The sequence below is a fragment of the Triturus cristatus genome, chromosome 8 (genome assembly GCF_964204655.1).
Source record: "Triturus cristatus chromosome 8, aTriCri1.1, whole genome shotgun sequence".
In the NCBI taxonomy this organism is placed as follows: domain Eukaryota; kingdom Metazoa; phylum Chordata; class Amphibia; order Caudata; family Salamandridae; genus Triturus; species Triturus cristatus.
Genome location: NC_140591.1, coordinates 1406677892 through 1406701339, shown reverse-complemented (window position 1 = coordinate 1406701339; position 23448 = coordinate 1406677892).

The window sequence follows — 23448 nt, the reverse complement described above, 5'->3', positions numbered from 1 at the left end:
CTCATCCCCCGTAGGAACTGCATACCATTCTTTGATCCACATATTATTGTGCATGTATGCTGGACCTGACTCTTAAAAGCCCTCATTCCTCCATTTGTTTAAGAATGCCATGGAATCTGTTGTACTCTCACATGAAGTAGACGCTGTTAGCCATGTAAGATCTTTTAGTACCTTTATTCCAGTTGTACAGCAAGATGGTTCACAGGTACATCAAACAGGTAGAACAGGTAACAGGATAAGGTAATGTAGGTTAGCCCAGTGGTCAGTCCTTGGTAACATGTCACAGCAAACACCTTTGTAGTATCAGACCCCCTTGGTAGTATCTAACCCCACCAGGAGCAGCCTGCCTGCTGCTCAGCCCATCTGTAACTGTCATCTGTCACCCAGTCAGACTCCCAACGTTCTATGCATCACAGCATTCTCAACATTCTACTCCAAACACACGCTGTGGCTGAACAGCAGGAGAACTGGGAAACTGCAAGATATGAAAATACTATGCAGGGCATAACATATCCCCCTTCTTTTAAAATGAAAAACAAAAGTGACGTTTGTACTATGGAAATGCAACAATGCAATTTGAGCAAGCCATACACAAAAGAAAATACACTTGTAATTAAATAAATACAATAGATTGAGACAATAGGTACCGTAAAGCAAAAGGGGAACAAACCCGCATAAAGCACATATTGCCAAGTCTCAAACATAGCAAAATTACCCAAGAAAAGAATGAATCAAAACCAGGGATGTGCAAATAAGAACATCACGAGAGATAATGAACCATTCAAAGTAGAGAACGGATAAAATACAACAATTGTAAAAATTGAGTACAACAACCCATCCTCTCCCAAAAACAAAAATGAGAAAGTGTCATCGCGTTAGACAAAAGGTAACCACCTTTCCACTGTATTCGAGTCTAACTCCCATGCATGCACATCCTGAGTAGGATTGACCTAGAAAAACATGGGACCCATCCGACACATACCAACTCTATAGTACAATCCCTAAAGAACGGCGAACAAATGAAAAGCACAGTTCCTAGCATAAGGAAACACACCTACATTGTGAAGATGACTAAAAGCAAACCTTCACTCCTCTTGTGAGGTACAAAAACTCGGGATTATGACCCTAAAAACCACCCTAATGAAAGGGGCTAAGACTATAACAATGAATATGGGACCACATAACTAAAAGATACACCCTGTGTAGGGGAACCGTACCCATAAATCTAAACCAACCCAGAGAGGGTAAAATGTTATGTTAACTGGTGAAAACCAAGAAAACATGACCCGCGTCCGGGTTACCATAAGAAACTAATCTGTAAACCTTGAATGGGAACAATACCCATAAACTCACCTTAGTAAAGGCTGCGAAAACCATGACCATCCCTCATGTAAGGGAACTGGGAGTAGAAATCACACTCACCAACTCGCCTCAAAGGCCGCGTGTAACGCTTAATGTGTAACGAGACCACATACCCACCCCAGAGCAGGGGTTTCAATGACTATGAATGGGAATAAGATAAACCATACCCATACTCTTACTGCCCACTAACAACTACTATTAGAGCATCCCTTGCGTAAGGGCACAAAACCTGTGGAACTAGAACCACTGAGGACAACACCTCAACTTTACACTCACTACTAAACCTGGCATACATGTAGCTTCAGCCCAATAACAACACTTAATGGGCATCCCTAAACTAAGGGTACTGTAACTGTGCAATGAGCGTAAACTGAACACATCCCTGAAATTAGAGATAAACCTGTGATTACCACCCCGACATTACATGACCTTCCCATATGAAGGGAAACAAATACTGTGGAAAATCACACTCCAAAAAAAACATTACATAAAATTTGCAAACATTTTAAATGCAAAACATCTTAAAACTGTATGCCACACCGGTGAGCGATCTCTCACCCGAAAACATTTACGCCATTCATATTGTGCAGTCTCCAACTCTCCAATTAGATATGTACAGCTCCAAAGTCGTGTGCTAAGAACAACCTCTGAAAATCTGACTTTCCCCAAGTTCACATGAAGCGACATCAAAACTCTGCCTCGAAATGCTTTGCAACTGAAAGGATCAGCATCAAAACTGCCACTCACCGGCGATGTATAAAATAACACCGTCTGTCCTCTGGAAACTTTATCGAAGAAACTGCGCTCGTGGAGAAACAAAAAAACTTGGTAGGCAAAATTACGTGGTTGGCGGATATGGCACGCGCCTCCAATGGCAATTACGTGGTTGGCAAAAATAAATGTTAACCTCTCAAAATGGCGGCACGTATTTACACGCCGCGTCGAGTGGCTCACGGCACGCTCTGTGTGCCCAGCGTCTAACAACCAGCAGTATGAAGACTTCATTTGACGTAATAGAAGACACAAGAAGCCGCGAACGTCTTCGTGAAGGTAGGCTTACACGCGCCAAGCACAGCTCGTGCAACGTTTAAATTTAAACTTAAATAGGCGGTTGAGAGTCACCGCGAGCAGGGGTCTAAAAACGGACTAAAATCAATGTAAAAAAAAAACGAAACAAAAATATGTCTCACCTGCCACACCACGTAACTCGTAGTCGTCCCCAATTTGCAACTACACTTCACACACTTTCCTTGAGGTGAATTCTCCACGCTGAGAATGGCCCACAAAACTTTTAAATCACATCGTTGTGAGGGAAAACAGCCAATAAATGGATCAAAAACACTGCAGATCCTTTTAAAATCGACGTAAAATCATGAGGCAAAAACGTATTTTCAAAGCCTTCAAAACACCACCAGATGTCAGACTTGACTTGCGCTGGATCCAAAATACACTGTAAATTGTAACTACTCCATCAAGCTCCTCCAAAGTAGCGCCAACAGCATGAATCCTCTGAATAAGGCACTAAACAGCAGTCCATGTTTGTCTTGATCCTTGCTGCGCCTAAGAACATGAAGATAAATTTTCCCAAGACTTTAACTTTCCTTTTAGGCGCAGAACTTGTGGGTGTATGCACAACCACACAGTACAGCACTCTGTTGCTTGGGCTGTCCGATGTACAGGACACTGGTGGGGTTGCGAAGAGTGCTGTGCCACTTTCTTCTGTTGCCAGTGACATCTTGAGTTACTTCTTTAGTTGCGCTGTAAGAAATTTCTTCTTCTTTCTTCTTCTTGTTACTGTACCATCTCCCAGGCAGTGAGTACGTTTCCAACTCTCGCTCGTCGCCAAAAATATGTTGTACTCTCACATGAAGTAGACGCTGTTAGCCATGTAAGATCTTTTAGTACCTTTATTCCAGTTGTACAGCAAGATGGTTCACAGGTACATCAAACAGGTAGAACAGGTAACAGGATAAGGTAATGTAGGTTAGCCCAGTGGTCAGTCCTTGGTAACATGTCACAGCAAACACCTTTGTAGTATCAGACCCCCTTGGTAGTATCTAACCCCACCAGGAGCAGCCTGCCTGCTGCTCAGCCCATCTGTAACTGTCATCTGTCACCCAGTCAGACTCCCAACGTTCTATGCATCACAGCATTCTCAACATTCTACTCCAAACCCACGCTGTGGCTGAACAGCAGGAGAACTGGGAAACTGCAAGATATGAAAATACTATGCAGGGAATAACAGAATCACATCAGATCTGCTCGGGACCAGCTTCTTGAAAGGACGGCTTGGCAGGTTTGGGAGACCAGGCCAATTAGTCAGGATTTAATAAAATATTGGTCAGACCACGCACAAGAGAATACCATGAGGATGGACAAGGATACGTTTGCGGACCAGACTTGATCTAGCATGTGACCTTTGATGTGTTTTGATAAGAACACGTTGTTCAAGATTTAAGCTACTGAGGAGATCAAGTAAGTCGGTGGAAGACTGCCCTCCTTTATACTTGTTTGCCCAGTAGTTAAAGTCACCGACCAGCAAGGTTATTGCATGGTCAAAGATAAAAGAGGAGATTAACTCAGCAAATAGTGTGGGATGTGCTACATATGGCCTGGTGGTTTCTGAATAAGAATCAATATGGAGGGGGGGAAGTCGGCGATTCCAGTTTAATTGTAATGCTGTTGACAGTCAGAATATTTAACAAAGTTCATTTGGAGAATCTAAGATGGTTCTTGATTGCTGCAGCTACGCCACCACCTACTTTACTCTTTGGTCTGTTGACTTGGCGCTCGCAGCAGTCTTCAGATAGGACCGCTAGGATATTAGGGGAAGACTCGTCAGTGAGCCGCATTTCTTTCAGAAGAAGGATGTCATGTGATTCTCAGTCTTGTAAATGAAAGATTTCCGTTTGGTATTTGTCCATGGGGTGACTATTGAGGTAGGTAATCATAAGCTAGTTAGCACTGGGGCCGTGGGTGATTTGATTGGTATTCCTAACTGTGGCGGTGACAGGGGGCTCAATTGCTCTGACTGGAACATGGCGGGAGTGGTGTTATTTAAAAGTCCTAATTAATGTCAGTCAGTCAGTCAAAGTACTTTTATTTCGATAAATAAATATCATAAAAAGACATAGGAACAATACAATGCAAATTCATAAAGAGACATTATTTCATTAAACAACTCAATCATTTAAAATATTAAAAAAGAGGTCAGTCAGATAAAACCATCTATTTACATCCATCTAAAAATTACATTTACATGCATGAATCCCCCAAGAAACAAGATCCAGCTGACAGTGTTAGTAAAACCATTATAGGTTGATATTTATCTAATTATTGGGTGACTTGCTTTTCTTAATCCTAATAGCCCCCACCAGGAAACTAGCTACATGATACATAATCCTGGGGGTTTGTAAAAGCTGTAAAAAAAGGATAGCAGGCTTGACTTGAATAAACCCAGCCTCCCTTAAAATAGGAAGCAAATATTTCTAATTAATGGCAAACCGATTGGAGACATTTGAGGTCATTTGAATAATAGGTGGATTGTTGGGCATAGTGACTAACCATTGGCCCCGACTAGCCGGAGATGGGTGCAGATGGGCTTTCCTTTGGAGCGCCTGCAAAGCACTGACTGTGCACCACCGCTGCGCGCTCGCAGCTCTCCCCTCTCCCAAAAAATCAGTACAAAGTGTGTCTACCTCTCTGAAGTAGGAATCACTGCCACTGGTATTTTCCTTGGTGTAATAAAGAAATGTGGGCTTATGCTGAAATACTGAGGATTTCCCCGTCACGATGAAAGCTGTGTACCTAATCAAGGATAATCAGGCTGTCCCTGGCTGTATCACATACTATGTATCAACTCATGTTACCTGAATAGACTCTGAGAACATCTGAATCAAATGCAATAGTATTATGAGAGAATCTTCAAATGTATTCTCTGGTAAAATGTTTCATCTTGCTAATTCCCTATTGGTGAATATCCTGGGAACCCTGTTCCGGTATAGTAAATGTACGAAATCCTTTGCTAGAGTCATATAAAAAGACCTGGTTTTCTCTGTCTAGAGAGACCACATTTTCCCACTATGCTGGATTTTCTGTAGAATTTTACTGAGTTCTTTGTGCTTATGATTTATCTGCCTATATGCTTAACTGATTGATAGCCCAGCTTAAATATTTTGTTCTTATATTCTTCAATTAAGCCTTTGAAGCATTAGCCCATGTCTATCAATCTTATTTAGACCAAATGTGCCCTGAAGCAACGAGAGGGCACACAACAGCATTCTGGCCAACCGGCATCCTGATGCAGCCTGCCTTCCTGCTCCCACATAGTTTGTAAATCGCCAACGCGTTTCAAGGCCATAAGCCCCTTCTTCTCGGGCTGCTACAAACTGCACATAGAAGCTCACACTGATTTCATTTCCGGCTTTATTTATTTCTCAATTCAGCCCCCACTGGGCGTACGCTCAGTGCAAAGTCCTTTGATGCCTTGTGGGATATGGAGTCCCAAATGCGAGCGTTTAATGTTCACTTTGGTAAGTTCCATGTGAGTTTGTTTTTTTAAAAGCTATTTATCTCCTTTAGTAGGTATCGGAGCTTTCAGGCAGGTTAATTGCGCATTTCGAATGCTGCGCTGTTCCGGTACTGAATAGTTCAACCACCGCAGCCTCTCCCAGCTGGCAGTCACATTTCTCTTACCAGCTGGCGGCGGTGCTCCTCTCCACGACCGGGACCGCCGTGTGAAATATTTAAACCAAATGTGCCCTGAAGCAACGAGAGGGCACACAACAGCATTCTGGCCAACCGGCATCCTGATGCAGCCTGCCCTCCTGCTCCCACATAGTTTGTAAATCGCCAACGCGTTTCAAGGCCATAAGCCCCTTCTTCTCGGGCTGCTACAAACTGCACATAGAAGCTCACACTGATTTCATTTCCGGCTTTATTTATTTCTCAATTCAGCCCCCAGTGGGCGTACGCTCAGTGCAAAGTCCTTTGATGCCTTGTGGGATATGGAGTCCCAAATGCGGGCGTTTAATGTTCACTTTGGTAAGTTCCATGTGAGTTCGTTTTTTTAAAAGCTATTTATCTCCTTTAGTAGGTATCGGAGCTTTCAGGCAGGTTAATTGCGCATTTCGAATGCTGCGCTGTTCCGGTACTGAATAGTTCAACCACCGCAGCCTCTCCCAGCTGGCAGTCACATTTCTCTTACCAGCTGGCGGCGGTGCTCCTCTCCACGACCGGGACCGCCGTGTGAAATACTTAAACCAAATGTGCCCTGAAGCAACGAGAGGGCACACAACAGCATTCTGGCCAACCGGCATCCTGATGCAGCCTGCCTTCCTGCTCCCACATAATTTGTAAATCGCCAACGCGTTTCAAGGCCATAAGCCCCTTCTTCTCGGGCTGCTACAAACTGCACATAGAAGCTCACACTGATTTCATTTCCGGCTTTATTTATTTCTCAATTCAGCCCCCAGTGGGCGTACGCTCAGTGCAAAGTCCTTTGATGCCTTGTGGGATATGGAGTCCCAAATGCGAGCTGAGGAAATATGAATTTTTATGGTCAATTGTGTCCCCTATCTTAGACCCCAACGGCTCCATGTACATGCTACAAGTACATGTATGTTCCCTCCAGTTCCAGCTATGAAGACGCAAATACATGTGCGTCCAACGTCAACATGTCCTCTTTCAGATCCGCCATGAATGGGTCGAATATTCCATTCCTAAGTATGATTGGCCACCGACTTTATATGGTTCACTTTTCACGTTTTACAGTTCAGGCGAGCAGGCCCTGAATTCTGCCATCAAGCCTTTTCCTGCTTCTGCCTCTGAAATGCTCCAGCTTGGACCTGCATCCGTATCCATGAACTTTGTCCTACTCCCTGCGCGGCCAACGGTGCCTGACGCGGCCTGTTGCCTGCCAAGAACTGTATTCAGCCTTCAAGTTATCTGCTCCGCTCCTCATCCAATGCATTCCTGTCTAGTAGTTTTAGGTAAACATCCTTCCAGCTACCGAGCAAAGAGCTCGGCCTCGCTGTCTTTATGCAAGTAATTCATAGCCCCTGTTACCATGGAAGATTCCTGCCCCCTCGCATCCCATGTAGACACATAGACGCTTGTACATGCACTAACAGTCAGTATAGAATAGAGTCCGTCCGAGAGACCTTTCCTTTTGGATAAAACAGTTCCTTAAACAAAGATATTAGATACGATTTGGGATTAGGTTGACCTGACCCCCCAGACTTCTGTCTCCACATGTAGAGCTAAATGTCAATTCCCCTTCACCCTCTAGTTGCACGTCAATCACACGTCATGCGGCTGCGCGCGCATCTCTGCCAAACATTTCTGCTGAGACTGCAGGATTCTCTTATGGATCCACCCACTTGTGACATCATTTTAAATGACGTTTCTAGTATACGCCTGTTATTACGCCCATTTTCATTACGTATGTGTATTCTTATCTGTATTATCAGCTGTTACGCCTCCTGCATCTGTCTTAATGCAATGCTTTTCATATATATATTGTTACTTGTCAATAATGTATTGCCTATCCCTTCCTGAACCTTCGTGGTGATGGAATAAGATTGCCTGGTTCGAACCATGATTCCTTTGTAAGGAATAAAGCCCTTTTCAGAACCTCTAATACCACGGATTCTGCCTCTTATTTTGACTGAGTTATTCTTACTAGACTTTACCGCATAAAAAATAGTACAGGTAATTTAAATATTTACCACATAAATTGGCGCCCGAACAGGGACACTTTCTCATCTCACGCGCCGGAGGTGCGTTGCAGGCCCGGTCTCCTGCCACATCCAGACGGACAAAAACGCGTACCCGCAGGATTTCCTGTATCTCCCTCCGGCCAAGCGGGGGTGACTGAGGCTGCGATCAACACCCAGACGAGGCGGTGAGAAGTGCGAAGTATCCCGACCAGAGCCTAGCTGAGAGAGCAAGATCCGAGGTATACAGAGGCCCACCAGGTTCCGAAGTTCCGAGTCGAGTCGAGTCCGGTCCGGTCCAGTTCAGTTCAGTTCCGAGGCCTTCCGTTCCGTGCTACCCGGTGAGTACCGTTGCTGGGGAGGCATTTAGACGTGCACATTGGTTTGTGCCGGTCCTGACGGGTTTGGGTACACAGATCCGGTCTGCACTGTTTTAGCAGTGTATCTGTACTGTTTAGAAGTATATCCAGTATGTTTTGTATATAATTCAGTATTATTTAGTATTAGTATTATGTCAGTAGTTAGTTTTCTCCTAATTATCATTGTTCGTTAAATGTTAAATGTCAAATGTTTTAATGTATTTAAAAATTGTGGTATGAATGAGTGTTCATTATTGTGTTTATTGTATTAATTGTGTTCAAGTCCAGTTCAAGTAAGAATCAAGTAGCAAGGTTTAAAGTTGCGTTCTTTTCAAAATTAAGACAGATTAAAACTAGAAAAGGAGTACTCGAAGAAGCTGTTCCCATTCCACCTAGGGACACTCCAGGGTACTTTATGTATCATAAACATGGCCTAGATGCCGTACTATATCTTGACTTATGGGTGGACTACACCAAGGATCTAGCAGAAAGTCAGAGATGGCCCGCAGCTGGGACATGGGATGCAGATTGCATCATGAGAGTAGAAGAAGAATTATGGAAAAAGAAAGCCAGACAGTCACAGAAAGATGCCATTGAACTATGGCGTAAAGAATCGCATAGGCGCACAGAGAAAGCGCTCAGACTGGAAGAGAAAAGTAGGGAGAACTCAAATAAAGCCCGAGAAAATATATTAATTGAGGAAGGTACCCGAGTAAAAACAGAACAAGTAGACAGACAACGAAACACTCTTATGAATGGTATGTATCCTCTTTTGGCCGAAGGTTTACCTAAAGCCACCCCGGAAATACCGAAAGATTTGCCACCTCCATTACTCCCGATTAAAACACATCCCAAGACCGCAAAAGATATTTTCCTTTCCTCCTATTTAGACGATGTAGCTCCCGAATATGTTAATGTTCCACCACACACGCCACCTGTCGATGGTGCTCAACACCGAGATCATCCGCCCCCAACTCCGCAACCACAAACTCCTCCGCACATTCCAATAGGTCCATCTGTTTCCACCGCTTTTCCTGCATCCACAGTTTCTACCTTACATCCCACAAATCCTTTTGTGCCTAGCACCTCAGAAGGTGCGACAGGAGGTGCGGCCGCAATTTTTGCCACGCCACCATCACGAAGTAAATCGTCTCTTAGAGATTTAGCAAACCAACGTACACCCCAAATAGCAACGTCCGACATGTTTAAGGAACATCTTGTAGATTGTAGATATGATCCGGTGCCCGGTAAAAATGACAGAATGCTGCTATCATCACTACGTATACGACGAGCTTCAATGTATTTAACGACACTACCAGGAATGATTACACATTTAGACAATATATATATCGCTTTGTCCAAACAGGGCAAGGCCCTGAAAGTATTGACGAAGCCATGGAATACCAGAAAGTGGATGTACAGAGACTACTGTTACGCTTCTTCATAAACTGCTTGATCAGAGACAGAGATAGGTCCGAGGTAGATCAGGATGAAATGCAGGTACTTACCAGATGGGGTCAGAATATATCTGAGGGAAAACATGATAAACAGACGTGTATAGTAGCTATGTGCCGAAAGATCCGCAAAGAAGTAGAACGAATACATAAAGCCAGATTGGAGGCAGACAAAACTGAATCAGAGGGAGAGGAGGAGGAAGAATCAGAAATGCCCACAGGACAATTAGAAACGATAGCTTATGTAGGTAGGGGAAGACCTTGTAACAATACCAGATACTTTAATGACCCGATACGTCCGATACGTCCAGAATGTAACAGACATTTTCAAGCCCCTATGCTAAATACGAAGTCCCCTGAACACTTATTCCAGGCTGCTGATAAACTACTCCGAGACCGAAGGGGGTATCATATGCTCGATTCTATGGATGAACAAGAATTAGCCAGGTCAGCAGTACAATGGGCTGACAGTTCTGAGAAATACAGTGATGATGCGTTAGCACACACGTTTTTGAATCTTACCCCAGACGAACAGCGTTTAGCTGGTATATACATGATACAACACCTCGTTATATTATATAGAAGCCAACACTCCGATCCTGGTCCCCTACCTGATATACTGATAGAATTACTCACGAATAAATGGAGAGGTTCAGGTACTGATTTAATTAAAGAAATTCTAGAATATCGACACCAGTACATTGTCTTCGTATGCCCAGAACATGTTTCAGTTCCCCCCAAGTTGGAAAGAAAAACGTATCACATAGACAGACAGAATCCCTTACGCGAAGTACACCCAATCAGAGGTGAAGACAATACTTTTAAACGCGTGTTTGTGTACACGCCCATAACTAAAATTGAATTATTAGAAATGAAGAAAGTAGTACCTAGCCATGACAAAGACCCAGCAGGTTTCCACCGTGAGATAAAAGACATGTTACTCATGGGAGAGTATACTTATCCTGACATTATGAAAATATTGAAAGTTTTATTGCCTGCCGGTATTTACGAGAAACTCAAAGAAAAGGAATGGAAGGTGGGAGACCAAAAGATAGAGTGGACAGCATTAGAAAACGAAGAAAAAGCCCGAGCTGCAGGTTCAGGACTTGGGGAAAAGACTACAGCATTACCAGGATTATTAGTGCAGGTACTACCACGCTTATTAACTACGAAAAAGGAAGACTGGGGTGCAATTTCAGCCTGTAAACAAAAACAAGATGAAGACACTAGTGACTTCTATTCCCGATTTGAAAAATGTTTTGGTATTAATAGTGGCATAAAAGCAAGTAGTGAGTCGTATCCACATCTGTTTGTGACAAAATTAGTTGAGAATTCCCTGCCCCAAGTTAAGAATAGAGTATTAAAATTCGAGAGTACCTGGCAAGGTAACACACCGTCACAGATGTTACAAATGTTACAATATCATCACAATAGAATTAGAGAAGAACAAGAACACGAACAAAGACGTATGAAAGACACGAAAATGAAAATGCTTGTTGCTCAGTCAGTTCCAGCTGACGGTCATAAAAAGGGTACGACACAGTCCAATGATTCAGTAGGTCCTGTTAGAGGGACATGCAACTATTGTAAACAGCCAGGTCATTATATACACGATTGCGCAGTTCTGAAACATAATATCTCTACGGGTATAACGAAAGAGAGACCACGTCCGCCTAGACAGGATCAGATCCAACAACAAGTCCCTCAGCATGCGCAACCTATGCCAGTTCCACAACAGACCGCACCACAACTACAACAACGACCACAACAACAGCCACAGCCTATTGCCGCAACGCAAAACACGACACAACAGATGTACCAATATGCACAAAATGACTATCCAGAGTATCAGCGCTACACATGAAATAGCCTAGAGAGGGAAGTTGGCCTACCCCTTATTGAGGTTCCTGTAGATCAAGAGGGTCCCTATGTGCAGAGTCAAGTATTAGGGAAAGACAGAAAGTTTCTACTCGATACAGGGGCAAGCAGAACCACTATCCGTCACAGCGAAGTCCCAGGGGTACCCCTCTCAGGCTCACAAAATATTTCCCTTGGTTTTTCAGGAAAGCCCACTATTAACGAAGTATCGCAACCGCTTGCATTAACAGTCGGTCCATTAACACGGACTACAGATCTATTGCTCACAAAATCATGCCCAGAAAACTTGTTAGGTATAAAAACATTGAAAGCTCTAGGAGCTGTAATATGTTGTTCTCCGGAAGGAGTACGACTATTTTTGCGTGACTTTAAAGGTCACTATGTGTCCAGAGACATGGATCACCGGTTACAGAATTTACCCACACATTTATGGGCGCAAGGCCCCACTGATGTAGGTTGTATGCACATTACACCATATCGAGTCACACTCAAAACAGGAGTAGTACTACCACGAATGCGACAATACAAGTTACCCCCAGATGCTGTTGTGGCTTTACTGCAAATCATTGACGAGCTCATTGCACAAGGAGTGGTTGTAGAAACGGCCTCCAATGTGTGTAATTCCCCGATAATTCCGATTCTTAAACGAACTGATCCAAAAGCACCACCAGTATATCGATTAGTTATTGATCTGCGAGAATTAAATAAATGCATTGTACCACAATACCCCGTGGTCCCAGATATCTCTTCATTACTAACAGCCATAGATTCAGAAGCAACGTTCTTTACTGTAATTGACCTCAAGAACGCTTTCTTTAGCGTCCCAATCGATCCGGAAAGCCAATATTTGTTCGGATTCAGTTTAAATGGACGAAGTTTTAAATTCGCACGCGCACCTCAAGGATTCACAGAAAGCCCCAGCATCTATAGCCAAGCACTGAAAAGAGAACTTGACAGTATCCACATGCCAGCTAACACTGCCCTGCTTCAAAATGTCGATGATCTGCTGATCACCGCCCGAAGCGAACATGAATGTGAAAAAGCATCACTGACGGTTTTACATTTCCTAGCCGACAAGGGGCACAAAGTGTCCCCTTCAAAGCTGCAATTCTGTGTCCAGCAAGTTGTGTACCTTGGGCACTTGCTGTCCAAGGGGGGAAGACAGCTTACACCCGACCGTATCCAGTTAATTGTTAACATGCTGCCACCCAAGACACAAAAGGAGGTACGGGCATTCATAGGCCTCACTTCGTACTGTAGGCAGTGGATCCCCCAATATGCATTTCTAGCAAAACCACTCATTCAGTTGACAACACAGGAGGCAGCGACATCGACTGTCCTCCCTTGGACTCAGGAACATACACAAGCTTTTGAAAGCTTAAAGAAAGCTTTATGCCAAGCACCTGTTTTAGCAACACCATGTTACAGCAAACGTTTTACACTTTTTGTTACAGAACGTGAAGGTACTGCTTTGTCAGTACTCACGCAGGAACAAGCAGGATCACACAAGCCATGTGCTTATTTTTCCAGTACATTAGATCCCGTAGCTCAGGCTCTTCCTGCGTGCCTGAAATCAGTCGCGGCAACAGCTTTAGCAATCAGACAAAGCGATGCCATAGTGTTAGGACATCAATTGACAGTACAAGTACCACACGCAGTAGAGGTTCTCTTGAACCGGACCCAAACACAACACTTGACTATAGCAAGACTGACGGGTTATGAATTGACATTGTTCCAGCCACACATAGAAATCAGACGTTGTAGTACATTAAATCCTGCCACACTTTTGCCATTAAATGGAACAGACCCACTGGCACATGATTGTATTGAAGTCATTACTATTACGACGAAACCCAGACAAGACTTGACAGATATTCCATTATCAGATCCAGACCTGACATTATATGTAGATGGTTCATGCATGAGAACAAATACAGGAGAGTTAGTGGCCGCTTATGCAGTCACAACAGACACTGAAATTATTGAAACAAATTGTATCGATAACTTGTCAGCTCAAGCAGCAGAGCTCATCGCTCTGACACAAGCCTGTATTCAAGCCAAAAATAAGAAAGTCAACATATACACAGATTCACGTTATGCATTCGGAGTCGTCCATGACTTCGGCGTGCTTTGGCGAGAGAGAGGTTATTTAACTTCTCACGGTGCCCACATCCAGCACGGTCCCCTTATTCAAGCTCTGTTAGATGCAATACATCTGCCGACTGCAATATCGATTATGAAGTGTAAAGCCCATACAAAAGTGACTGACATTATTTCTCAGGGTAACGACCTAGCTGACAGAACAGCTAAACAGACTGCTCAGAATCAGACTCATACAACTGACACGACAAAGACAATAGTTCCGACACCAACACACTGCATGACAGTTAAGGATCCCGCTCTTGATGTAATTGACATACAGACACATGCTACACCAGAAGAAATAAAGAGATGGACTGAATTAGGAGGGATCCAAACGGATCAAGGATGGATGACGAAGGAAAAATCTATATGGTTTCTTCCTGACTCCATGGTTCAAGTCATCATTAACACAATACATAGTCCAGTGCACCTAGGAGAGAAAGCTATGCTAGACAGTATTCAACACATTTGGTTCAATAAACACTTGCGAGCAGCAGCTAAACAGAAAGTACGTACCTGTATGATTTGTTGTCAGTTCAATCCAGGAAAAGGCGTACCTGTAGAACAGGGTGGATTTCAACCCCCCGATCACCCTTTTGAAGTCCTCCAGATGGATTATATCCAGATGGAACGATGTCGAGGATTCAAATATGTCCTCGTAGTTGTATGCGCTCTTTCCCGGTGGACAGAGGCGTATCCCGTCTCAGATTACACTGCCCCGACTATTGCCAAACAGTTAGTTCGAGAATTCTTCCCACGGTATGGTTTGCCCCGTGTCGTGTACTCAGATAATGGCCAACCGTTCTCATCCGAGCTAATGAAACATGTTTCACTTCTGTTAGGCTATCAATGGAAATTCCACTGTGTCCGACATCCCGAGGCAGCAGGTCTCGTGGAGCGGCATAATCAAACTTTGAAAATTAGACTGTCCAAAGTATGTAGAGAAAAAGGTGTCGACTGGATAGTAGCTTTACCAGTTGCGCTCTTTTACATGAGAATGGTAGCACACTCTCGAACAGGGCTATCCCCGTATGAGGTGATCTTCGGTAGACCACCAAATATGTGGGGGACGCCTATACCCCGTAAAATAACTGATGTTGATTGTAATATGCTGACAGATTACCTGGCTTCCTTGATGTCTGCACTACAATCTTGTCGTTCACAGGTAGCTGCAGCTTTTCCCGATAACACTGAGGTGAAGCCCCATGACGTGGTTCCGGGAGATCTTGTGCTTATAAGGAACTTCGACAGAAGGAACCCGCTGGAGCCTCGCTGGCAGTCGCCTAAACTCGTCTTATTGACCACAAGGACAGCTGTGAAGATTGAGGGACGTAAAGGGTGGTTGCACTCGAGCCATATCAAAAAATTTCATGGACTATCATCCGACTTGAATTATCAGTCCTGCATTCCCTCACAGACTGACTCAAAACTCCCCCTGGTTGACAAGACAGAAAAAGAAAACTATAAACTGAAACTAAGGTCTAGCAAGTCAGACAATTTGATTGTTTAAGTCCTCTCCAAGGTGAATCGGTTGAATTTGTCTCTGACATGTATCCTCTAGACCGAAATAGAGAGAGAAATAGACAGAAACAGCTCAAGAAACATGCGTACTGTAAATCACTTCGTAGTCACTGCATAGTGACATTGTTAATTATGTTTTTTCTAAGTCTTCTGATTATCATTGCCAGTATATTATTACACATGTATTACCCTATTTCCAAGCGTGCTTTCAATGCTACTGCCGAACATTCTTTTAGCGAATTACCCCCACATGAGTTGTCCTACAGATTTGCGCTGCGCAACAACACTTTCATTAGTATGTTACATCATTCTCATCAGACCAGCAATGCTACAAATTGTTGGATATGTGGCCGACTCCCTCCCTATCAGAAATACAAGGGAGTTCTGCCCCTCTTTCCGTATCCATTCACACACAATGGCTCCTGTGGAGCATGGTTTAGTTTGATTAATTCTCTAGATTCAAATTCAGTAGTTTATCAAGACAACTGGGTTTGGGGAAACCTGAACCTAGTTTTACTTAAAGTCTGCTACCCTAACAAGGAGGGACTTCCCAAAAGAACAGGAACTGATCTAGAAAATGAAGTATATGGATTAGGTAACTTTACACTAAATCTCATGATCCTGAATGTTGAATCCGAAGCTACACCAATCTTGCCCGCTATGTCAGTATTTCCAGTTAGAGGCGAATTATGTGTAAGAAAGAATGGTTCAATATACATGGGCCATAGTAAATGTACCACTGTAATAGAATTTAGTGATAAAGGCAAATCTACATTTAGAGCTTCTCGTCACTCCTACTTCATCTGTGGTCACACCGCATACATACGCCTACCCCTAGATTGGGATGGTACCTGTTACATTGCATTCCTTCTGCCACCTGTTTTCCTAGCCCCGCCTGATTACCATAGGAATACCCATTTAGTACACAATAGACAGCAGAGAGATCTCCCGATTGTTGACTACACCGAAACAGCATGGGAGCAATACACAGATTTTAATAAAGGTTTCTTTCCCTACATAGGTACAGTCACTAATAGTAAGTTGATACGTAGATTAACTAGAACCCTTGAAGCAGTAGTGAATGAAACTACTTCCGCCTTAGGCAACTTAACAGAGGAGCAGTCTGCGATGCGGATTGTTGTTCTTCAAAATCGTCTTGTCCTTGACGTCATCCTGGCCGATAGGGGCGGAGCTTGTAGGGTCATCGGATCAAGTTGCTGTGTTTTCATACCAGAAAACGCGCCGTCAGTATATAAAGCCATAACTCGACTTCATAAGATCGTAAGCCAGATACACCAGAATCCAGGCACCTGGACTTGGTCCGGTTGGTTCTGGAGCGTGTTGTCAGCCTGGGGATGGAGGATCCTATCCTTCCTAGGTATTGGCTTTCTCATTCTATTCAGTTGCTGCTTGTGTCTACAATGTGGGCCAGCGATTTGTGGTTTGTGTGCCACATCGTGTATCCCGCCTTCGAATTTTCATTCAAGATCCCGGAAGAAGAAAGAAGAACAAATGATGCTATATGAACAGATTGATGGATTGATGAAGATGGATATTTCATAAGGGTCCGTGCAAAGTCCTTTGATGCCTTGTGGGATATGGAGTCCCAAATGCGAGCTGAGGAAATATGAATTTTTATGGTCAATTGTGTCCCCTATCTTAGACCCCAACGGCTCCATGTACATGCTACAAGTACATGTATGTTCCCTCCAGTTCCAGCTATGAAGACGCAAATACATGTGCGTCCAACGTCAACATGTCCTCTTTCAGATCCGCCATGAATGGGTCGAATATTCCATTCCTAAGTATGATTGGCCACCGACTTTATATGGTTCACTTTTCACGTTTTACAGTTCAGGCGAGCAGGCCCTGAATTCTGCCATCAAGCCTTTTCCTGCTTCTGCCTCTGAAATGCTCCAGCTTGGACCTGCATCCGTATCCATGAACTTTGTCCTACTCCCTGCGCGGCCAACGGTGCCTGACGCGGCCTGTTGCCTGCCAAGAACTGTATTCAGCCTTCAAGTTATCTGCTCCGCTCCTCATCCAATGCATTCCTGTCTAGTAGTTTTAGGTAAACATCCTTCCAGCTACCGAGCAAAGAGCTCGGCCTCGCTGTCTTTATGCAAGTAATTCATAGCCCCTGTTACCATGGAAGATTCCTGCCCCCTCGCATCCCATGTAGACACATAGACGCTTGTACATGCACTAACAGTCAGTATAGAATAGAGTCCGTCCGAGAGACCTTTCCTTTTGGATAAAACAGTTCCTTAAACAAAGATATTAGATACGATTTGGGATTAGGTTGACCTGACCCCCCAGACTTCTGTCTCCACATGTAGAGCTAAATGTCAATTCCCCTTCACCCTCTAGTTGCACGTCAATCACACGTCATGCGGCTGCGCGCGCATCTCTGCCAAACATTTCTGCTGACACTGCAGGATTCTCTTATGGATCCACCCACTTGTGACATCATTTTAAATGACGTTTCTAGTATACGCCTGTTATTACGCCCATTTTCATTACGTATGTGTATTCTTATCTGTATTATCAGCTGTTACGCCTCCTGCATCTGTCTTAATGCAATGCTTTTCATATATATATTGTTACTTGTCAATAATGTATTGCCTATCCCTTCCTGAACCTTCGTGGTGATGGAATAAGATTGCCTGGTTCGAACCATGATTCCTTTGTAAGGAATAAAGCCCTTTTCAGAACCTCTAATACCACGGATTCTGCCTCTTATTTTGACTGAGTTATTCTTACTAGACTTTACCGCATAAAAAATAGTACAGGTAATTTAAATATTTACCACAGAGCGTTAAATGTTCACTTTGGTAAGTTCCATGTGAGTTCGTTTTTTTAAAAGCTATTTATCTCCTTTAGTAGGTATCGGAGCTTTCAGGCAGGTTAATTGCGCATTTCGAATGCTGTGCTGTTCCGGTACTGAATAGTTCAACCACCGCAGCCTCTCCCAGCTGGCAGTCACATTTCTCTTACCAGCTGGCGGTGGTGCTCCTCTCCACGACCGGGACCGCCGTGTGAAATATTTAAACCAAATGTGCCCTGAAGCAACGAGAGGGCACACAACAGCATTCTGGCCAACCGGCATCCTGATGCAGCCTGCCTTCCTGCTCCCACATAATTTGTAAATCGCCAACGCGTTTCAAGGCCATAAGCCCCTTCTTCTCGGGCTGCTACAAACTGCACATAGAAGCTCACACTGATTTCATTTCCGGCTTTATTTATTTCTCAATTCAGCCCCCAGTGGGCGTACGCTCAGTGCAAAGTCCTTTGATGCCTTGTGGGATATGGAGTCCCAAATGCGAGCGTTTAATGTTCACTTTGGTAAGTTCCATGTGAGTTCGTTTTTTTAAAAGCTATTTATCTCCTTTAGTAGGTATTGGAGCTTTCAGGCAGGTTAATTGCGCATTTCGAATGCTGTGCTGTTCCGGTACTGAATAGTTCAACCACCGCAGCCTCTCCCAGCTGGCAGTCACATTTCTCTTACCAGCTGGCGGCGGTGCTCCTCTCCACGACCGGGACCGCCGTGTGAAATATTTAAACCAAATGTGCCCTGAAGCAACGAGAGGGCACACAACAGCATTCTGGCCAACCGGCATCCTGATGCAGCCTGCCTTCCTGCTCCCACATAATTTGTAAATCGCCAACGCGTTTCAAGGCCATAAGCCCCTTCTTCTCGGGCTGCTACAAACTGCACATAGAAGCTCACACTGATTTCATTTCCGGCTTTATTTATTTCTCAATTCAGCCCCCAGTGGGCGTACGCTCAGTGCAAAGTCCTTTGATGCCTTGTGGGATATGGAGTCCCAAATGCGAGCGTTTAATGTTCACTTTGGTAAGTTCCATGTGAGTTCGTTTTTTTAAAAGCTATTTATCTCCTTTAGTAGGTATCGGAGCTTTCAGGCAGGTTAATTGCGCATTTCGAATGCTGTGCTGTTCCGGTACCGAATAGTTCAACCACCGCAGCCTCTCCCAGCTGGCAGTCACATTTGGACATGGTGAATAAATACCGGAAATTACATGCAGGGCTCAGGTGTGCTGTTTATTGCCCAGGAAGAAGGGGCTTGAGGCCCTGAAACGCGTAGGCACAAAGAAAAGAAAACGTGCACTTTGGAAGCAGGCTGAATTAACAAGCTGGATGGCCAAACATCGTCGAGTGCTCCTCCAAAGCTTCAGGGCATTTTGAGGATTCATTTTACTGCACGGCTGCCCGGCCGTGGGAGGAAGCAACATCGTCAGTTGGGATGGAAGGCATTTCCCAGCTGATTGAGGCCGGAGCTCTGAACTGTTCAGGAATTTCATCGGCACGATGTTTGATATGCAAATTAAGCAGGCTTTCCAGTGCGTGACTCACTTAGAGCAAACTAATGAAAATACAATTTTAAACGCACGCATGAACTTACTAAAAGGAGATTAATTACCTGCACATCGGACTCCATGCCCCACAATGCACCAAGGGATAGCGTTAAATCCACACGCCCATGGGGAGTGGACATGGTGAATAAATACCGGAAATTACATGCAGGGCTCAGGTGTGCTGTTTATTGCCCAGGAAGAAGGGGCTTGAGGCCCTGAAACACGTAGGCATAAAGAAAAGAAAACGTGCACTTTGGAAGCAGGCTGCATTAACAAGCTGGATGGCCAAACATCGTCGAGTGCTCCTCCAAAGCTTCAGGGCACTTTGAGGATTCAATCTTATTTAGAATGCAACAAATTTATCTTAATGTGCTAGATTCAGTAAAATAGAGAAGGATCCTGTCGGGGAACACCAAAGTCCATACAGAGTCTACACCGCTCCCAGTTCAAGTTCTTAGCATGCACTGGGTAAGCAAAAGAAGAGGGACAATTGTGCGCACTAACCTCTCCAAGCTGCCAACAAGCACTGCTGGAGCTTTGCTAGCTATTGAAACTGAAATAGTAGCCATTAGGGCTATGGTACTTCATCTTGATTTAAATATTTTGCTTGCTGAAGAGGGCAGAGTCTGCAAAATGTTTAAAGTTCAGCAGTGCTGCACACATATCTCAGATAATAGTAAGGAGATTCGAGGGTATGTAACAATACATCACTGGAGTTTCAACAGAATTGAAGGAACTGATGTCTGGGAAGCAAATGTGAAAGACTTTCTTTTCTGCTGTAGATAGTTGGTTTGGTAATATTGGCAGTGGACTTCTAGGCGCTACTTTGAGGTCTGGTTGGATTATTGGTGTTTGGGTGAGTTGCCTATTTGCTATGGTGAAGGGATTTAAATAGTATATGAATTGGGCATGTCTATTGTGTCAGTCAATCAATTGCTATTGGCTCACTAAGACACCCCGTTTTTTATTATTCTATAGATGAGCAAGTAGGAAAAAGAAAATTGGTAACCTTTTTATTGTGCCTTCCTGGCAAAGGCACTTGCAACCCCTTATAGTCTTTTCTTAACAGGCCCCTTCTATAGAAGCCAATATGAGATGTTACAAACAAGATCATAAAAATATGACATTTAAATAAGGAAAAAAGTCAATCAAAGGTAGTTTCCATTGCCTTTTGTGCCCTTAAAGTCAATGTACTCTAAAACACGTACACTTACTGCTTATTTCCACATACACCCTGAATGTATTGAACTGATGTTTTGATCTATCCATAGAATGCAAAGATTAACTCCAGGGGGTAACCTCCGCTTTGCCAGTGAAGTGTGCGGAGATTTGCCTCCTCTGCATTCAGTGGAGAACGCGGAGAATGCAAATCTCTGCACACTACGGAGCGGAATTGACCAGCCCCCGCCTCCGCCCCCATATTAACAATTAATTTAGATGACTTAAAATTAAATTAAAACCACTTACCTGGCATACGGCGTCCTCGGGCGGCCCTCCTCCTCTTCTTCGCCGTCTTGGTAATTCTTTGAGAAAACGGCAGATGCACCAAAATGTGAATGACAGCAGAACAATTGGGGCTCTCTTGAACCAGGTCCCCAATGCTGTTTTCAGTATTTGAGCTTTAAACTTCAATGATGGAGCCACATGCATAAAATCCAGTAATTACCCCTAAAAACATTTTCGGCACAGCACATAGATGGGCCACTCTGTACTTGCAATTATCATCTACATTGATGGTTGTTCCCACCAGCCATCCTCTAAGGACCTCCCAGATCATCCTTAAATGCACCCCCTGAAAAGTAGAAAAACACTCTTTACATTACACCATGATCATATTTAAGTGTAAGATAACGTAAACCTCATATATTTATCAGCTGCACTCTCTTCCAGGGAGCTCAGCTGGGAGTAATATCTCATTGGCTTTCCAGTGGTATTCTTACAATCTTTTGATTTTATCGAAATTGTAAGTTGTCTTGCATTACAGTATATATTTCAAAGGCCCAAAGAAGAGCAACCATGGCTGTCGGTGATATTTCCAGTAACACTAACCCATTATTAAAATTGAGCTTTGAAAACATGGCTGATCTAACCACCACACATTGTATGCTGTGTGTTGGTGTTCATTGGTCAAATTCATGCAGTAATTTTTTAAGTTTTAATACCTGGAAACATTGATGATTTTATCAAAGCTGACAGTATTTACTCTTATTGCAGAAAGTGTGGCAGATACTTAAAGGACCCAAACTAACATGTAGATATTCATTTCATATCTATCTCTCATTATCATGTCTGATCATGAAACTATTCCATGTATCTAGTGTTGCACTAACTGAATCAGGGAATGCGGGCCATATGCAGGTGCTAGCTCAGTCTTTCCTTCTGCATCTAACCTAGAAACAAAATAAGTGATGTACATAGGGACAGATTTATGTTGCACTTGCGCCTCATTTACGCCGCCGTTGCGTCACTTTTGTGACGCAGCAGTGGCGCAAATCCTGCGCCATGGTGCGGGGCATTTACAAACGTGACGCATCTCCCAGATGCGTCACGTTGTAAAGCCCTGCGCCACATGTAGGCGTTCCAGGGCAGGTGGGGGCGTTCCGGCGCAGGAACGCCTCCTAAAAGTGGCTGAGTGAAATCTACAAGATTTCACTCAGTCACTTTTAGGCCCAAGCTGCGTCAAAACCCTGCGCCTGCTTGAAGCAGGCGTAAGGATTGACGCAGCATTGTACAGATAGGGCCCCCCAGATCATTGCTGGAGCTGCGACGCGCTTGCGACGCAACTCCAGCAATGCGCCACTTTTCGGCACAGATGCGTCACGCATCTGTGCCGTTTTTGCCCCATGGTACGCCACATTATAAATGCGGCGCATCCATGGTGGCGCAGCTGTGGCGCATAATAACTGGCGCATCCCTGCTGATATGCAGGGATGCGCCAGTCGTCATAAATCTGCCCCATAGTCTTTTATTGAGTGAGCAAGCTGAACATTTGCCCATTTGGGGGCAGATTTACAAGCCCCTTGAGCCTCTTTTACGCCGCCATTGCGTCACTTTTGTGACGCAGCGGCGGCGCAAAACCAGCGCCATGCTGCGGGATATTTACAACGTGACGCATCTGGGAGATGCGTCACGTTGTAAAGCCCTGCGCCAGAAGCAGGCGTTCCTGTGCAGGGGGGGCGTTCCATCGCAGGAACGCCTCCTAAAAGTGGCTGAGTGAAATCTACAAGATTTCACTCAGTCACTTTTGAGCCCATGCTGCGTCAAAACCCTGCACCTGCTTGAAGCAGGCGTAAGGATTGACGCAGCATTGTGCAGATAGGCCACCACAGAGCCTCGCTGGAGCTGCGTCGCGCTTGCGACACAACTCCAGCAATGCGCTGCATTTACGGCACAGATGCGTCACGCATCTGTCCGTTTTTGCCCCATGGTGCACCGCATTGTAAATGCGGCGCATCCATGGTGGCGGAGCCGTGACGTACAATAACTGGCGCATCCCTGCTGATATGCAGGGATGTGCCAGTTATTGTAAATCTGCCCCTAGGTGTCCTGTCACATCTCGAATTCGTGTGTCAACCTGTTCTGTATAGCTTTTTTTGTGTTTGCAATAATTTAATCTAGAGACATTAGCACCAGCAATAG